We start from the raw sequence: 18,830 nt of genomic DNA on the forward strand, positions 1-18,830 counted from the left end.
ATTTGAGCGGTAAGGGATCCTGGGACGTGATAGAGGGGAATTGCTTAAAAAGGCTCCTGTCCCTTCCTCAATCTTCAATGATACAAGCCATCAGGACAGAAATAGGCAAAAAATCCTGGAAGATACAAACCCAGACGGCTGTGATTAGATTTTGGAAGAGATTGGAAGACCCCGAAAGCCAAAAAGTAGCATACTGGTGTCGCAAAGAAATTCTGAGAAGCAAGCTAAAATGGGCAAAGATCAGTAGGGATAAATTGAAAGGAATCTGTAACTCATTAGGGATTGACTGGGACCAGGAAACGTTTCAAGTCCTAAGTACCAAAGGGGAGCTGAAGCAAAGAGGGAAAGAAGTTTCTAAAGCAATCGATATAGGCTATTTAACAAAGAAAAAATCAGTGGCACATATGTTAAACGCTTGGCCCAATGAAAATTGGTTCCCCTACCTGGATAGACTACCAAACCGCGGGCTTAGGCAAGAGATCCTAAGGTACCGAATTGGGATTAACCTGTGGCTAATAAACAAAGATCTCAGAACAAAAATGCTAGATCAAGAAGGCCGTTGTAGGTGTAAGTTGGGAACTAAGGGAGACTTGCCGCATATCTGTCAAGGCGACGCTTTCCTCAGGATCTGTCGTGAAGTTATAAAGACCCACCTCTCGATACCTCCAATTCCGAATGTAATTACTACACAGAATCTTGGAGTGATCAAGCGGGGGGGAAAAGGGAATTAGGAAGGGGACAGCAGGGAAGGAGATCTGGAAAGGAAAAAGGTTAGTAGCAAAACTTTCCGTAAATCACAGTTGTCTATACAACCTAAAACCAACACTGAATTCCACTACTAAAAACCTTGTTGCTTAATCACAGACTCTGAAGGTACATGAAGCTCAATGAAATAATTATTATTGCATACTTTTCACCATTTAGTTATTCCCTTGTGAATAGCGACCAAAACATCCTTGAAACAATTCTGTTATTCTCTTGTGAATTGCGACCGATTCACCTTAAGCAACAACAAACTCACTCCTTAGTAAATAACCTCTTTACCAAGATTTTGTGAAACAATCCAAAGCACAATTTCACTATTGTCTTAGTCTTAAATTAGAACAAAGCTTCTCTTGACCTTTCCCCAAAAGACATTTTCAAGAAAGAGTTGCGCAAAAACAAACTGTTCAGGAAATGAATGCATGCGCCTTTATATACCTTGCACCTTTAAGTTAAACATCTCTTGCCAGCAACCAGATGTAAAACGCAGTTTCAATGTGCAACATATAACAATGGTTTCACTCTTCTGCATTCATAATTATTCTTCAAAAAACATGAACTAATAATGTTATCAAACATAAATCAAGAAAGTTATTTCCTTAAAGACTTTAGCGCCAAGAAACTAGGATTTGCTAGTCCTACCTGTAGAGCACGACCTACTCTACTACCTTGAAGGACAAGACGTCCCCAAAAAGGCTCTTCCAACAGATAGCCTGGCCCTCTAAGCAAACAGGATCAAGACACGCCCCTTGGAAAACGATCCTCTTGGCCTCCGATGGAATCCTTCTTCGAAAGAAGCTGGAACTCTGCAGAAAGGAGAGGGAGCAAGAAAAGAACACTGCCACTCCCCAGAAGGTCCCAGAATAGTGAGCACAGAGGATAGGGCGCGGTCGCGTAAGCTAACGTGCTTACGGCGCCCACGTAAGCGACCGGGCTACCAAACCTCACGCATTACGCGTGAGCATGCCAAACCTCACGCATTACGCGTGAGCATGCGAAACCTCACGCATTAGGCGGAAAACACAGCAAACAGCAGCCAAAAGACCTGGAAACCTGCACAAACCTATAAACAGGGATGAAACCTAGCAGCACAAGCAGGTTTGAAGCACATCAGCCACCAACGCCCTCCCAAAGAGGATTGGTGCATTTTGCCACAAGGGCAACTCCGACTGCAGAGTGGGGCGGGGGCGGGCCCTAGACCACAAGCCACCCTAGCCCTGACAGTACTCCCCCCTCCCAAGAGTGGTCTAGGGCCCGGCTTCAAAGGGTGGAGGAGGTGGAAACGGCGTACCAAGCGTGGGGCATGAACATTCGCAGCCGGTTCCCAGGAATCATTCTCAGCACCGTATCCCTTCCAGGAGACAAGGTACCACAACCTGGAACCCCGACGTCTAGAATCCAAAATGTCTCGCACCTCATACTCCCAATTACCATGGACCAAAATCGGGGCTGGACGGGGAGCCAGATTCTGATTAGCAGGTTTAAGCAGGGAAGTATGAAACACTGGGTGAATTCTTAGAGACCTAGGCAACAACAACTTGAATGTCACCGGGTTCACCTGTCGAAGAACCGGGTAAGGACCAATGTACTTGGGCTGAAACATACTCTTGTGTTTGAAGTTCAAGTTTTTGGTAGACAACCAAACTTTATCCCCAGGGGCATACACAGGACCTGAACGATGTTTTTTGTCATACTGCTCTTTGTATTTCTTCTTGCTTTGCAACAAGTGGTCCTGAATTTGACGGTGAATAGTTTGCATGAGTTGTACAGAGTCTCTAACTGCTGGTACACCACCTTCATCTTTAGTCATAGTCAATGGTATGGTGTTAGGTTCATAGCCATAGAGTGCCTGGAACGGAGAGGAACCGGTTGATGAATGTGAGGAAGTGTTATATGCAAATTCAGCAATCCAAAGCAAATCCAACCAAGATTTCTTAGAGTCCGTAACATAACACCTCAAGTATTGCTTTAGGGTTTGGTTCAGTCTTTCAGTCTGCCCATCAGTTTGGGGGTGATAACTAGTGGACATATTGGAGGTGATGTGTAGATCTTTGCACCATTGCTGCCAGAACTTGGAAGAGAATTGAGACCCTCGATCCGAAAGCAATACTGAAGGCAGTCCATGTAAGCGCACCACATGTTGCAGAAATATTTGTGCTAACTGTGCCGCAGTGGGTAGCTGTTTACAAGGGATGAAATGAGCATATTTGGTGAAACTGTCCACAACCACTAGGATCACAGTATGATGTTGAATTGGTGGTAGGTCAGTAATGAAGTCCAAAGAAATATGTTTCCATGGTTCAGTTGGTGTCGGTAGAACCTGTAGAAAACCTTTAGGCTTAGTGTGATCGGATTTAAATCTGGCACAGACCTCACAATCATTAGCCATTTTCAGCACATCCTTTTGTAGCGTTGGCCACCAAAACATCTTTTGTATTTTTTCCACAGTCTTTCGAGGGCCTGGGTGACCGGCCATAGGATGTGAATGTAACCAATTAAACACAGTTTCTTGTAATTGCAAAGAGGGCAGATAAACTTGTTTTCCATGGAAAGGTATCCCTTCTTTGATGGTTTGGTTAGAATTGGAGTTCAGCCATGATTTCCACAGAGAAGAAGGAAAATTTTCATGAATATTCTCCAAGAATTGGTCTGCCGAAAGTACATTAATAACTTTGCCTGGATCGATTATTGGTTGAGGAGTTCCTTCAAAGCGATGCAAAGAAGAGTCTTTTCTGGACAGGGCATCCGCTTTCTTGTTGTCTTGGCCTGGACGGAAGGTGATTATAAAGTCATATTCGGCAAAAAACATCATCCACCTGAGTTGTCTCGGGGTCAACATTCTGGCTGAGCTCATAAACTGTAAGTTTCTATGATCAGTGTACACGGTTACAGTAAATTTCGCTCCCATTATGTAATGTCTCCATTCTTTAAAGGCTTCTAAGATAGCTAACAGTTCTTTTTCAGCTATTACATAGTTTTGCTCTGCGGGATTTAGTTTTCGAGACATGTAGGCAACTGGATGCATTTGTCCGGTAGTGCGATGTCTTTGAGAGAGGATGGCTGCTATAGCTACATCAGAGGCGTCGGCTTCAATGATAAAAGGTTCCTCTACATTGGGATGCATGAGAACCGGAGCTTCAGTAAAGGCCCTTTTTAACTTCTGGAATGCAAGTTCAGCTTCTGTGGACCATTCAAAGTTCACCTTCTTTCTTAACAGTCGTGTGATGGGAGCTACTACAGCAGAAAAATGATCAATAAAGCGGCGATAAAAGTTTGCAAATCCCAAAAAGCACTGAATGTCTCGAACAGATGTCGGAGTGGGCCAATCAGCAACAGCCTTGATTTTCCTGTCTGTCATTTTCATGCCAGTTGGAGTGAGGAGGACTCCTAGAAATTCTACTTCATGAACATGGAAATCACATTTGGATAATTTGCAATACAAATTATGAGATTGCAGGGTGCTCAAAACCTTTTTGACGTGACCTTCATGTTCAATTTCTGAATCTGAATAGATCAAAATATCGTCTATATAGACAATAACAAAGAGATCTAGAAACTCTTTCAAGGCGTCGTTCAAGAAAAACTGAAAAGCAGCTGGTGCATTGCACAGTCCGAATGGCATCACCAAGTACTCAAACAATCCATATCGGGTTTTGAAAGCAGTCTTCCATTCATCCCCTTGCCTGATACGGACCAAATGGTAGGCTCCTCTGAGGTCTAACTTAGTGTAGATTTTTGCTTTTTTAACTTGGTCCAAAAGCACAGGGATGAGAGGCAATGGGTACTTATTTTTGACTGTAATTTTGTTCAACGCCCTATAATCGATGCAAGTCCTCAATTCCCCATTAGCTTTCGGAATGAAAAATAAAGGAGACGCTGCCGGAGACTTGGAGGGGCGGATGAATCCATTCTCAAGATATTGATCGAGATATTGTCTTAGATGTTGATTCTCTGTTTCAGATAAAGCATAAATGCGACAATTTGGTACACTAGATCCAGGTACAAGATCAATTTGACAGTCATAGCTTCGGTGAGGAGGAAGGATGGCTGCCTTAGCTTCACTGAAAACTTCTGCGAAGTCCTTGTAAACTTTTGGTAACAATGTTTCCTTTTCCTCAGCTGTGGCCACTTGACTCAAAATTGGTTTTGAGGTATTGAGACAAGACGAATGACAAAAATCAGACAGGAAGACCAGTTCTCTCTTTCGCCAATCTATGGTTGGATTGTGTAAGCAAAGCCAAGGCATTCCTAAAATGAAACCATACTGGGGTGCTTGGATCACGTCAAACTGGAGCTCTTCCTTATGTACCTGTTGCTTAGCATCTTCGCAGAACATAGCAACTTTAGATGTCTGCATGGTTACTGGACCTCCAGCTAGAATTTTTCCATCCACAGCTTGCACTATTTCAGGAGTCTCTTTTTGTTCACAGATGATCCCTAAACGTTGGGCTGTTTCCAAATCTACAAAGTTTCCTGTAGCTCCAGAATCGACTAAAACTTCCATTTGGCATGTTTCATGGATTAACCTGATTTGTACAGCTAACCTGAAATGAGCTTTGTAATTAGAAACACATGAGTTCACAGAAGGGAAGGCAATAGTACCCAAGAGATCTCCCTTCAAACATCTTGGGCCAGTTAGTTTTCCGATTTTGGATCTGTTTTTTCCAGAGCAGCTGATTTACTAGAATTAGGAAATTTTCCCTTTGGCTTAGTTAAGCAGTCCTTCACGAAGTGACCCTTTCGACCACAATAAAGACATTGTCCATTTTTTCGACGGTTGTCCTTCTCCTCTTTTGACAATGGTTGTCTTAAAGTTCCTATTTCCATTGGCTCTGAACCAGTTTCGGAATTCGCAAATTGAGGCCTAGATTTAGCTTCTGATCTCCAGTTTGGCTTATCTGTTCTTTTTTTATCTGACCTCCGTTCAGAGAGTCTATGGTCTAAGCGCAGCGTTAAATTAATCAACTCAGAGCAAATTACAGGTTGAGGATCAATTTGTGCCAGAACATCCTTCAGGTCGTCTTTTAAGCCTTGATAAAAGAGGGCTGCTCTTTTTTCCTCTGGCCAAGAAGTTTCAGCGATTAATCTATTGAAATGAGACAGATAAGAAACAAGATCCCTATTGCCTTGTTTCAATTGAAGTAATTCTCGATCAGCTGACAGAGTAACAGTTCTGCGATCAAAAACTTTTTCAAATTCTTCCACAAATCGTTTCCAGTTGTAGAGCAAAGTGTCATCTTGTCTGACCAAAGGAACTGCCCAGTTTGCGGCATCTCCGGTCAAGTATGAAATTAAGAACGCAATTTTAGACTGTGGGGTTGGGAACGCAGTAGGTCTACAAGCAAAATGTAACTCGATCTGAGTCAAAAAGATTTGCACCTTGGAGGGGTCCCCAGAAAAACGTTCAGGAGCTGCCAAAGGAATTTGAGGGGGCACGGTAACAGCTATGTTTGTATTACCCCTGCTAGCACCAGTCTCTTGAACCTCTTCCGGAAGAGGAGTATTCTGTAATTGGATATTTTCTACCTTAGCTGCTAACAAAGCAGTTACATCCATGGTTTCTTTTAAATCTGTTTGTATACGCATGATTGCGGACATTAAATCATTGATGGTGGTCATTATGACTTCACGTTCAGACCAGGAGGAAAAATAATTCGTGGGCTCACTATTCTGTCAAGGCGACGCTTTCCTCAGGATCTGTCGTGAAGTTATAAAGACCCACCTCTCGATACCTCCAATTCCGAATGTAATTACTACACAGAATCTTGGAGTGATCAAGCGGGGGGGAAAAGGGAATTAGGAAGGGGACAGCAGGGAAGGAGATCTGGAAAGGAAAAAGGTTAGTAGCAAAACTTTCCGTAAATCACAGTTGTCTATACAACCTAAAACCAACACTGAATTCCACTACTAAAAACCTTGTTGCTTAATCACAGACTCTGAAGGTACATGAAGCTCAATGAAATAATTATTATTGCATACTTTTCACCATTTAGTTATTCCCTTGTGAATAGCGACCAAAACATCCTTGAAACAATTCTGTTATTCTCTTGTGAATTGCGACCGATTCACCTTAAGCAACAACAAACTCACTCCTTAGTAAATAACCTCTTTACCAAGATTTTGTGAAACAATCCAAAGCACAATTTCACTATTGTCTTAGTCTTAAATTAGAACAAAGCTTCTCTTGACCTTTCCCCAAAAGACATTTTCAAGAAAGAGTTGCGCAAAAACAAACTGTTCAGGAAATGAATGCATGCGCCTTTATATACCTTGCACCTTTAAGTTAAACATCTCTTGCCAGCAACCAGATGTAAAACGCAGTTTCAATGTGCAACATATAACAATGGTTTCACTCTTCTGCATTCATAATTATTCTTCAAAAAACATGAACTAATAATGTTATCAAACATAAATCAAGAAAGTTATTTCCTTAAAGACTTTAGCGCCAAGAAACTAGGATTTGCTAGTCCTACCTGTAGAGCACGACCTACTCTACTACCTTGAAGGACAAGACGTCCCCAAAAAGGCTCTTCCAACAGATAGCCTGGCCCTCTAAGCAAACAGGATCAAGACACGCCCCTTGGAAAACGATCCTCTTGGCCTCCGATGGAATCCTTCTTCGAAAGAAGCTGGAACTCTGCAGAAAGGAGAGGGAGCAAGAAAAGAACACTGCCACTCCCCAGAAGGTCCCAGAATAGTGAGCACAGAGGATAGGGCGCGGTCGCGTAAGCTAACGTGCTTACGGCGCCCACGTAAGCGACCGGGCTACCAAACCTCACGCATTACGCGTGAGCATGCCAAACCTCACGCATTACGCGTGAGCATGCGAAACCTCACGCATTAGGCGGAAAACACAGCAAACAGCAGCCAAAAGACCTGGAAACCTGCACAAACCTATAAACAGGGATGAAACCTAGCAGCACAAGCAGGTTTGAAGCACATCAGCCACCAACGCCCTCCCAAAGAGGATTGGTGCATTTTGCCACAAGGGCAACTCCGACTGCAGAGTGGGGCGGGGGCGGGCCCTAGACCACAAGCCACCCTAGCCCTGACAATATCCTGTTGGACTGTCTGCTACTCCTAGAGCAGAGGAAATTGTGGCTGCGCCCGGTTTTCCTAAAATATGGAATAAAAACAAGGTCGCAGGCAGCCAGCCTTCTAGCAGAAATACCCTTCATTGATATTGTAATTGCACTGGGGAAATTCTTAAAGGTGGCCCTGAGTACACTGAGAACCAAGGAATAATAGGTAGTACTGTATGAATTTTAACTGATTGAAATTGTTATGGTGGTAAGAAAGTGAATAGGTTTTAAATCCTATACATAAGTTTTAAGGTAAATGTAATTTTTATTGGTAGTTTGTATTGTAGTTTGGACTCTGTATCTTATGAAAATGAAATGTAAGATTATTTTTAACGGACAAAATTTTAAAAAATAAGTTATGAAGTTACTGTATATACTCCACATCGCGTCATACTCACTGCTTTGTTTCAAGACTATGGTCATAATAAACATACATTTTTGACTTTGCCTCTGCCTCCATTTTTCGATGCTGCTGCCCCTGTGGCCCCTACCCTGTGTTCTACCGATCCCGCTCCTGCCTCCCAGCTGTCCTGCCCTCTCTCGGCCCCTACTTAATGGTGGCCGCTGCACCATTGGTTTGAGCAAGACCTCTGACCTCTTGGTCAGGAGACTGCTCTCCCTTTGTGCAGCTCTGCAATAAGTATCCTGCCTTGTGTTGCCATCCAACTGGTGTTCGAGGCCCCTGAGCCTCCGTGCTGCCTCTACCATACTTTCCTCGGGCGTGTCATTGCGTGTTTTTGCTTTTTGCTTTTCTGCTTTGCCTCTTGCCACTTGCTCTGTTCTGCCTGTTTTTAACTTCTGCCTTATTGCTCTGTTCCGCCTTTTGTCCTTTGCACTGTTTTTGCCTTTTGCCATTTGCTCTCTTTTTTATCTGTTTTGCCTTCTCTTTCAATTTCTCCCCTCTCTTGCCTCTGCCTCCTTTTTCCTGATGCTACTGCCCCAGTGGCCCCTCCCCCTCATTCTCCCAATCCCGCTCCTGCCTCCAATACCCTGCCCTCCCCGACCCCTACTTAATGGCAGCCCATCTGCACCTGTCCGTGGCCAGTGCCTGGTCCTCCGACCAGCCAACGCTACAGCTCCTCGGCTCTCTATGCATTCAACACAGGCAAGAACAACAACTGACCCTTCACCTGCCAACACTGCCATTACTCCTTCATCATCGCTGAGACAAAGAACCCTCCTCGACCCTCAAGTAACAACTTCTTCATACCCCAAATCCTGCAATGCATCCTCATCTACGTCCGCTCCCTCCAGACACTCTGGAAATCTGGGACCTTCTTAACAGCATCTCTTCTGGCATAGCCTTCCTCACTGAAACCTGGACAAACGCTGTCTCAGAACCAAACATCGTGATCGCCATACGAGAAGGATATAAAATCACCCAAAGGACCACCACAACCGCCGTGTGGGAGGCATTTCCATCGCCTCCAATGCCAACCTTTGCCTGAGCACTTACACTGATGGGTCCACAGATCTTTTGAACACCTCCACTTCAAGATGCAGATCACCCATCAATCACCCTCAGAGGCATCCTCATCCACAGACCCCCAGAGCCAGCGCACCCTTCTCTGACTCCAACACCGACATCCTCACCCCACATCCCATCACCTCCACCAACCACAACTTGCTGAGGGACCTTAACTTCCACCTCAACAACTGCCAAGACCCCAATTCCACCTCGCTCCTGGACAACCTCCACAACACCAAACTCAAACAGATCATAACCGAACCAACAGACTCAGCAGGTCACACCCTCGAGCCCTTCTTAAGAGCAGGGAACTCGGTCATCTTCAGCCACACCTATTTACTCCCATGGACAGACCACTGCGACATGTATGTATGTATGTATGTATGTATGTGTGTTCTTATATAGCGCTCGATTTTACCCTTGGGCATCTCAGCGCTTGCCTTGGGAACCCGTCCTGGTTTTTCCCTGTGAGATCACCCGTGCTGGGCATCCCCAAGGTGTAAGCCAGGCATCCCGCCGCGGGGGGCCGTTGTGGAGATTAAGCTAACTTGTTGCCCAGAGCTGCATAGTGTGAACTCGTGCTTAGACTGGGCACCGAAGCGAGAATTATCGAGTTCGTGGACAATTGGGTTCAGGACCCTGCCGCGACGGGAATTGAACCCTGGTCCCGGGTCTGACCTCAGCTTCAGGGTATGCCTCCTCTAACCAGTGAGCCACCCTTCTTCCTTCTCCATATTCTTCACCTTCAAAATTGACATCTCATGCAGATGTCCAGACTAGCTCCAACCGAAAAATTGGACCAGGATCTCTGACGATCCGCTTGCTAGCGCCCTCAGTGACTCTGCTCCCACCACCACAGACAATGACGCTACCACCAATGCCCGCACCCTCCATAACTGGATCACCTGCTGCGTCAACACAATCATCCCCTCAAGAAAGTCTCCAACCCTCATGCCAAGAAAGTCATGTGGTGCTCCACTGAACTCCAAGAATGTGTATGCACCTGCAAATGCCTCAAGAAACCATTGAGGAACTCCAAATCCCCTGCAGACTTCGACAACTTCAAAACAGCCACCCCCGCCCACCACAAACTCGTCCGACACTCAAGGAAAAAAGCACTCCAGGACAGAATTTCCACCCGTGCGTACAGCAGAAAGAAATGCTTCAGCTTCATCAAAGAATTTGCCCAACGTAACAGCGAGACTATCAACATCTCACCCTCCCAGGACCTCTGCGACAGACTCTGCACTTTCGTCCACTACAAAATCAAGACCATCTATGACAAAACAACCTCCATGAGGAACCCTCTCCTAGCTCCATGCTTCTAACACTGGATAGCTGGAACACCCTCAGTATCACAGACACCCTAAAGATTATGAAGATCACCCATTCCAAGACCCCCATGGACCCCTGCCCCCACCACATGTACCACAGAGCTGCAGACATCATCGCCCGAGCTTCCACAAGTCATCAACTGCTCCTACAAGACTGCGTCCTTCCCGGACGACTAGAAACACGCCAAGATCAACCCTCTCCTGAAAAAAACCTTGGCGGGCCCCTCCAACCTCAAGAACATCAGACCGATCTCCCTACTCCCCTATCCAGCAAAAGTCATGGAAAAAGCCATCAACAGCCACTCACCGCCTTCATAGAAGAAAACACATTTGTGACTCCTCTGAATCAGGCTTCAGGAAGACCCATAGCACCGAAACTGCCCTTCTCGTTGCAAGAAATGCCATCCGCTCCTTCCTTGACAGAGGAGAGACTGTGGCCCACATACTCTTGGACCTCTTAGTGGCCTTCGATACAGTTTCTTATCGAACTCTAGCCCTCACACTCCATGACGCAGGAATGCCCTCGACTGAAACTGCTCTTTCCTATCTGGCAGAACGCAATGTTCAGACTCCCTCCTTTCCTCTTGACACCCACACAAACCACCTGCAGAGTCCCCAAGGTTCCTCCATCAGCCCGACCCTGTTCAACATCTACATGGCCTGCTCGCATTTATCGGCAGACCACACAGACTCATCATCGTATCGAACGCTGACAACACCCAACTCATCTTCTCCCTGTCCAACAAACCCAACCTCTCCAACCATAACTTTCAAGATTGTATAGAAGCAGTCACAAGATGGGTGAAGAACAGCTGCCTACAGCTCAACACAAACAAGATGGAGGTGTTCATCATGCGCCCACACCCAGACACCTGGAACAACACCTGGTGGCCCCCTACCCTCGAGAACACACCCCGCGGACCATGCACGCATATCAGTGCCATCACCTCTTCCTGGTACCACACCCTCCGGCTACTCTGAAAGACCATGAATTGGATTCCCCTTGAATGCAGGAAAACCGTCACCCACGCCCTAATCAGCAGCAGATTAGACTACGGCAACATACTCTATGCAGGGATCAACAAGAACCTCATCCGCAAACTACAGAACGTCCAGAATGCCACCGCCAGACTAGTCCTCAACCTACTGCAATACTGCCACGTCAGACAGCACCTATGAACACAACACTTGCTCCCATGCCAATAAGAGAATCACCTTCAAGTGTCTCGCCCACACCCACAAAGCCCTCCACAACACCAACAGTTTCTGTCTGGGTCTGTGAGTGGGTCAATGAGTGTATTTGAAGGTCTGTGAATGGCTGAAGGAATATCTCAGTGGGTCTGTGAGTAGGTGAATGGGTGCTTTATTAGATCTGTGAGTGGGCGCATGAGTGTTTCAGTGTGTCTGTCAGTGGGTGCGGAGTAAACAAAAGTTGGGATGGTACACAGGAGAATGTCCTCATACTATCTCACCATGTGACAGTCCTCCTGTCTAGCTTTGCAGTCTGCTACTCTCTGCTGCCTTCAGTTTTGTCTCCTCCGCTCATTTTCTCCTCATTATTAGAGTCTTCCCTGCTTGCTCCTGCCCTCTATGCTGCCTCTTTCTGCTCTTTATTTTGCCTCTTTCTGCTAGTTTATGACCTATATTTTGCCTCTTTCTGCTCATTTTGTTCCTTTATTTTACTTCTGCTCATTTCTCTCCTTATTTTTTGCCCTCATTGCTCATTTTTCACCTTTATTCTGCCTGTTTCTACTCATTGCTGATCTTTATTTTGCCTCTGTCTGCTCATTTCACACCTTTATTTTGCATCTTTCTGCTTGCTTCTCACCATTATTTTACTCTTCCTGCTCATTGCTGACCTTCATTGTGCCTCTTTCTGCTCATTGCTGACTTTAATTATGCCACTTCCTGTTTGTGTCTAACCTTTATTGTGCCTCTTTCTGCTCATTTCTCATTGTTATTGTGCCTCTTTCTGCTCTTTGCTAACCTTTATTTTGCCTCTTTCTGCTGGTCTCTGGCCTCTATAGTGCCTCTTTTTGATTATTTCTTACCCTTATTTTGCCTCTTTCTTCTCAATTTCACCTTTATCTTGCCTCTTTCTGCTCAATTCTGATCTTTATTTTTCCTCTGTCTGCTCATTTATCACCTTTAATTTCACTCTCTCTTCTCCTGGCTGTTCATTATTTTCAAATTTCTCACCTTTATTATGCCTCTTGCAGCTCATTGCTAACCTTTATTCTGCCTCATTTTGCTTGTTTCTCACCTTTATTTTGCCTCTGTCTGTTTATTGTTGGTTTTTACATTGCATCTTTTTGCTCATTGCTGAATTTTATTCTACCTCTTACTGCTTATTTCTGACCTTGATTATGGCTCTTCCTACTCGTTTCTCAATGATACGGTGCCTCTTTCTGCTTATTTCTCACCTTTATTTTGCCTCTTTCTTCTGGCTTAAGGCATCCATTTTGCCTTTTCTGCTCATTTCTCACCCTTATTTTGCCTCTTTCTTCTCTTTTCTCAACTTCATTTTGCCTCTTGCTGTTCATTTTCACCTTTATTTTGCCTCTTTCTGATCGTTTCTGACCTTTGTTCTGCTTCTTTCCGCTCCCTTCTGATCTTTATTTTTCCCCTGTCTGCTTGTGTCTCACCTTTATTTTGACTCTCTCCGCTCGTTGCTGATCATTATTTCGCCTCATTCTGCTAATTTCTCAGCTTTATTTTCCTCTTGCAGCTCATTGCTATCCTTTATTCTCCCTAATTCTGCTTGTTTCTCACCTTTATTTTGCCTCTTTCTATTCATTGTGGACCTTTATAGTGCCTCTTTTTGCTCACTGTCTGTTCGTTTCTCACCTTTACTTTGACTCTCTCTGCTCCTTGCTGACCATTATTTTGTCCCTTTCTGCTAAGTTCTCACCTTTATTTTTCCTCTTGCTGTTCATTGCTGACCTTTTTTCTTCCTCTTCCTGCGTGTTTCTGACCTTTATTGTGCCTCTTTCTACTAGTTTTCACCTGGACCATGGAGGGAGTCTCAGGGTTCCTGCGGTCCCAGCTGGCTTTCCGCCTCCTGCACGAGGTGGTACTGTGGATGTTTGGAGGGAGCTTCGGAAAGAGATGAACCTCTGCTCACAGCGGGCAGGAGCACTTTGACAGCTCCAGCCTACTGGAACCAGAGTCTTTGCTTTAGCTCACCAGGTGTTGTAGTCGTGTTAAAAATCCACATGGGATTTAACATGGGAAACATTCTATTTTTGATCCCTCCTATTTTATTGCTTTCTCAAGGGCAGATTCACCTTTGGATGCAAAATACCTGTCTATTCCCCAACTGATAGAAATCTGAAATGTTGCTCTTTGGTTTGGTCAGTTTACCTCACTTCCCTTCCTATGACCATCCGAAATACCCCTACCTACCATTCCGGTAAAGCAAGCACATAACCTGGGAGTTCTCATTGACTGCAATCCCTTTTGCTCCACAGATAAACACACACAAAAGCAATGCTTTTTTTCCACTACTCCCAACTGAAAAGGATCTTCTCCCTGCTACATTGCCAGCAGAAATTGTCCTTGCTTCTTGTAATGTTCCTGTCCTGCTTGATATATTGTAAGGAGATACCACAATGTTACTCCTGCTTTCATTGGTTCCCAACACAGGAAAGAACCAAGTACAGAAATCTTTGTCTCCTCCAAAAGGCATTAAATAATCACTCTCTAAATTATGTTGCCAACATTTTGTTCCCTACCAGCCTACATGGTCTCTCAGATATGTGGCTAAAAGATGGATGACACTTCACCATTTCAGAAATAAAAGATAGGCAGGCAAACTCCTTTACCAAGGTACTTCTCTATAGAATGCTATACCTACTCACCTTAGATTTTAACGGGATCACTGCAAATTCAGAATATACTTACAGACCTACATCTTTTCCCTTTAATTTGCTTTATTTCACAATCCAGAATGTTTCTTCAACCTTCTGCAAGTCTTCTGGTCAGGCACCTATGACTGGCCTACACACTTCTGGACCTGTTATGTACATCCAAGACTTTTCCATCTTTATCCAAATGCTTTGAAACCCCAGTTGGTGATGTACAGTGTGTTTTAAATCCCCAAAAATAAATATCTATACATATAAATACATTCATGAATTCACGCACACACATACACTGGAAAAAATGTTAAAGTAAAGTTGCTGTTGGCTTTGCTTGTGAGATCACATAATGTATGTTTAAGTACATTCCCTCAAAAAACACAGAGTGCACTTCTGGTTATAAAACAAAACATTAAAAAAATGAATAAACCAGCAATGGTTTGGAAAGTGAACCTTAACTTGAGCCCCTATGGTAAACTGCTTATGATCTCACATGTTACATCACTCAGGATATGTTAAATGACAATTGATGACATCACTGACGAAACCTTATCCATGACACTACTGTGAACATGTAATGCTATTATCTTACTTATAAACAACTTCACAAATTGAATGCAGAAAAGGGAGATTACTAGACACATCCCAATCATTGTTCATCATGCATCTCTGATCAATTTGTCAATATCTGCACCTAAGTGAAATGTAGTTTGCTTACAGTTTGAATATTCACAGAAATGTATACCCCCCTTGATAACTTTTTTCCAAGAGGAATGAAATCTATATTCGGTCTTTCAATATCTTCTCTAACCACTGGTTCATCTTCATAATCCCTCTCTTATTATCAGGGTCTCCATACATTCTTTGTATACTAAGGCTGTCTCACACTTGGCTCTTGAACATGCTATACAGGTTATTAAGCAATGTCTCTGTTCAGTTTAGGTGAGCACTTGGTAAAAGGTATGTTGATCTTTTAAGTTACATTTGGCACTGAACTATACAAGGCAAGCAAATCTCTAGCTGCTGTGAAATGAAAGCTAATAAACCTATGTTAATAAAGGCCTGTGTTCTCACCTCTAATACTTTCTTATGTATTTTCTAATGTCCTCTATTGCAATAAACACGCAGAAGGTGGCCATACTAACATCCAACAAAGCTTGCGTTGTATGTTGTATCATCTAAACATATATAAAAATGCATGCCATGTTTTCTCCTTCTCTGTCTCCATTTGTCCCTCTACATTATTTGCTTGAGTTCTCTTTTGTCTCTCCTGATTCGTGACAATTTTTCAATAGCCTCACATCCCTATTCTCTTATCCCCCTCCCAGTTCTCAATTTCCCTCTACATTTCAAAACAGTTTTTGCATGTTCATTCACATTTATCTAACCTGACAGAAACCCTAATAACCATTTATCCTAATTTGTATTTCTTCATTTGCTGTCTCCTTAAACTATGTTGTCCATTAGCACAACTTCTTCAATCACTCTATTCCAACCTTCTCTTTAGCCCTACTTCCATGCCCTCACCCGTTACCTGTTTTCAAAACCAATTTCATCTCACTCAGCTATTTGCTATTGCCTTCCTCATTCCTTCCCCTTTACTTCACCCTCATTCACCGTGTTACTTGCAGAGTCTGATGAAGTCATCAAATATGTTGTGCTACTGATCATATGGACATTTGGACTAGTGGATCCTCTGATTATTGAGTGGCAGCATATTCCTCTCAGGAACTCTGCAACAACTTTGGTTTCATCCACGACAAGTTCACCAAAATCTATGAGAACTTTGAACCCCAGCCCAAGCACACAGACCTCTTCAGGGATCTCACCCACCCCTTAACCACAACCAATTACAGATGGAGCTCATTACAATAACTCACTTTCCTGTAAACCATCTCCATCATGAACATGGACCACTCAGGGGCACGCAATAGGCCGGGCAGTTAACACTGCTTGTAGACTTTGCGGAATGTGGGCATTGAATTTTGCCTTCCAGGTGCAAAGCAGAGGTTCTGTTCACTTTGTAAGCTTAACATTGGTTTTGGTGCCCAATCGCAGGGCTTCCGGTCGCAACAGTACCATGCTTTTGTGCTTGAAAAGCAGCTAAAGAGGTTTTTTTGAGTGGATTTTGTGCTCCATTGGACTTTTGAAGGGCTTTGTTGGCATTGGATAGAATAAAAGACGTGGTGTTTATTATTTCAATATTTTGTTGTGTACAAAAAGTGGATATGTGGGGTAATATTTGATGCCTTGAGTGGATGTGTGTTGTAAAAAGCTTCGAGCTGAGGTTAATTTTCATTTTTGGGATTTTCTGAACTAATGTTAGTGTTTTGTTCAGTGTTACACTGTGTGCTTGTGTGTGTGTGTGTTTACCATAGGTGGCGGCCCCTAGTGATTTGTCTTTGTTCTCCATGCCATGTGGCCAGGGGCCATTTTATGGAGTCTGTGTCCATATGCCAGAATGTGTTCTCTTTGTTCTCCATTCTTCCTTGCTTGGTGTTGTTGTTTGGCCATGTGTCTGGCAGCCATTTGGTGCATCAGCTAGGGTGCCTTTGCCATAGACTTGCATGTGTTCTTGGTTTATTATTCTTCCTTGATAGCTTCTATTGTTTGACCATGTGGCACTGGCTGGCAGCCATTTTGTGTATCCAGCTAGTGTCCCTGTGCCATAGACTTGCATTGAAGGAGGTGAAATCAGTTTAATATCATGCTTAAAGACCATTGTAGTATGTATCTTAAGAACATGGTTTTGATAAACATTACTTATATATTATATGATTTTTTTTATTGTAATCACCTCCTTGCCTCACAATAGGTTTCTTTTCATCCTCCCATACAGATATCAAAATTAACCAACTTTTCATACTAAACAATTACACTGTTCCTGAAACAGCAGAGGAGGAATACAAGGAGGAATGGTCAGAATCAAGTCTGTCAGCTGATCAAATTATCAGTGAAGTACCTGAGTTTGAGGACAAACTACTTGCCGGACTGAGCATGCCAGTGCCACTATTAAATTTTTAAATATTTCTCTTGTTGAACTTCTTTCTTCACAAACAAAATTATTAGCTAGTAAAACATATTGTTTTTGACAGATTTATGCTGCCCCACTATTTTTTAGTCACAAATAATGCTGGATTGCAGATGATTTGTGTGCAGTGAAGAAGTCTCCAGAATTCCTTCCTGGCTTTTGAGGAAAATGCCTGCCTCCCTCTCATGCCTATCCTTTTTTCATCACTTAGAAGGGCTTCTCCAGATGATCAATGATTTACAAGAGTTCCAACCTCAAATTCCAATCTGTTGTCTGCATCAAAGATACAATTGTGTACCTACAACCTAACCTACCCGTGCTTGGATTGGAAGAATTAACTATAGTTATTGCAACAGTAAGTGAGTGACTTTGAGTGATGAACCACTCCTATGATCCCTGTTTTGTTATCACCTAGAAGGCCTGCCACAGAAGATCAGTTGATTTACAAGACTTCCAAATTCCAACCTGTTGAATGCATCAAAGAGGAGATACAATTGTCTACCGACCACCATGCTTGTATTGCAACCGGCCACTATTGCACCAATGAGTGATATAATACTGAGCAATTGTGAGTGATGATCAATCATTCATGTGGGTGGCAGACAATGCGTTAGGGTGCTCAACTGCAATTTGCAAACTTGTTTCAGATGATTTGCAATGTTTGGGGCCTGAATGATGGGTGACCATTTTTCCTGGAGGTAATTTGCATTATACAAACTTACTTAGCAAAAATTAACCTGTACTGTCCACTCCTATGACCCTTCTTTTTTCATCATCAAGACGGGCTGCCCCCGAAGATCATTTTATTAACAAGACTGTCAAGTTTCAATATGTTGCTTGCATCAAAGAGGAGATACAATTGTTCACCTACCACCGTGCTTGGATTTGAACAAATAACTATTGCACTAATGAGTGATATATTATTAAGTGATTGTGAGTGATGATTGATGATTCGTGTGGTGGCAGATAGTGTGGGAGAGTGTGGTGTCAACTGTAGTTTGTAAACTTGATTAATATAATTTGCAATGTTTGGGGTCTGCATGATGAGTGATCTTTTTCCTGGAGGATATTGGCATATAACAACTTACTTTGTGAAAATTAACCTGTATACGGTCCACTCTTAGGATCCTTCTTTTTTTCAGCACCTAGAAGGGCTGCTACAGAAGATCATTTGAATTACAAGACTGCCAAATTCAAGTCTGTTGCTTGCATCAAAGAGGAGATACAATTGTTTACCTACCACTGTGCTTGTATTTGAAACAAGTAACTATTGCCCCAATGAGGGATTTTGAA

This window comes from Lissotriton vulgaris, chromosome 10 (genome assembly GCF_964263255.1).
Source record: "Lissotriton vulgaris chromosome 10, aLisVul1.2, whole genome shotgun sequence".
In the NCBI taxonomy this organism is placed as follows: domain Eukaryota; kingdom Metazoa; phylum Chordata; class Amphibia; order Caudata; family Salamandridae; genus Lissotriton; species Lissotriton vulgaris.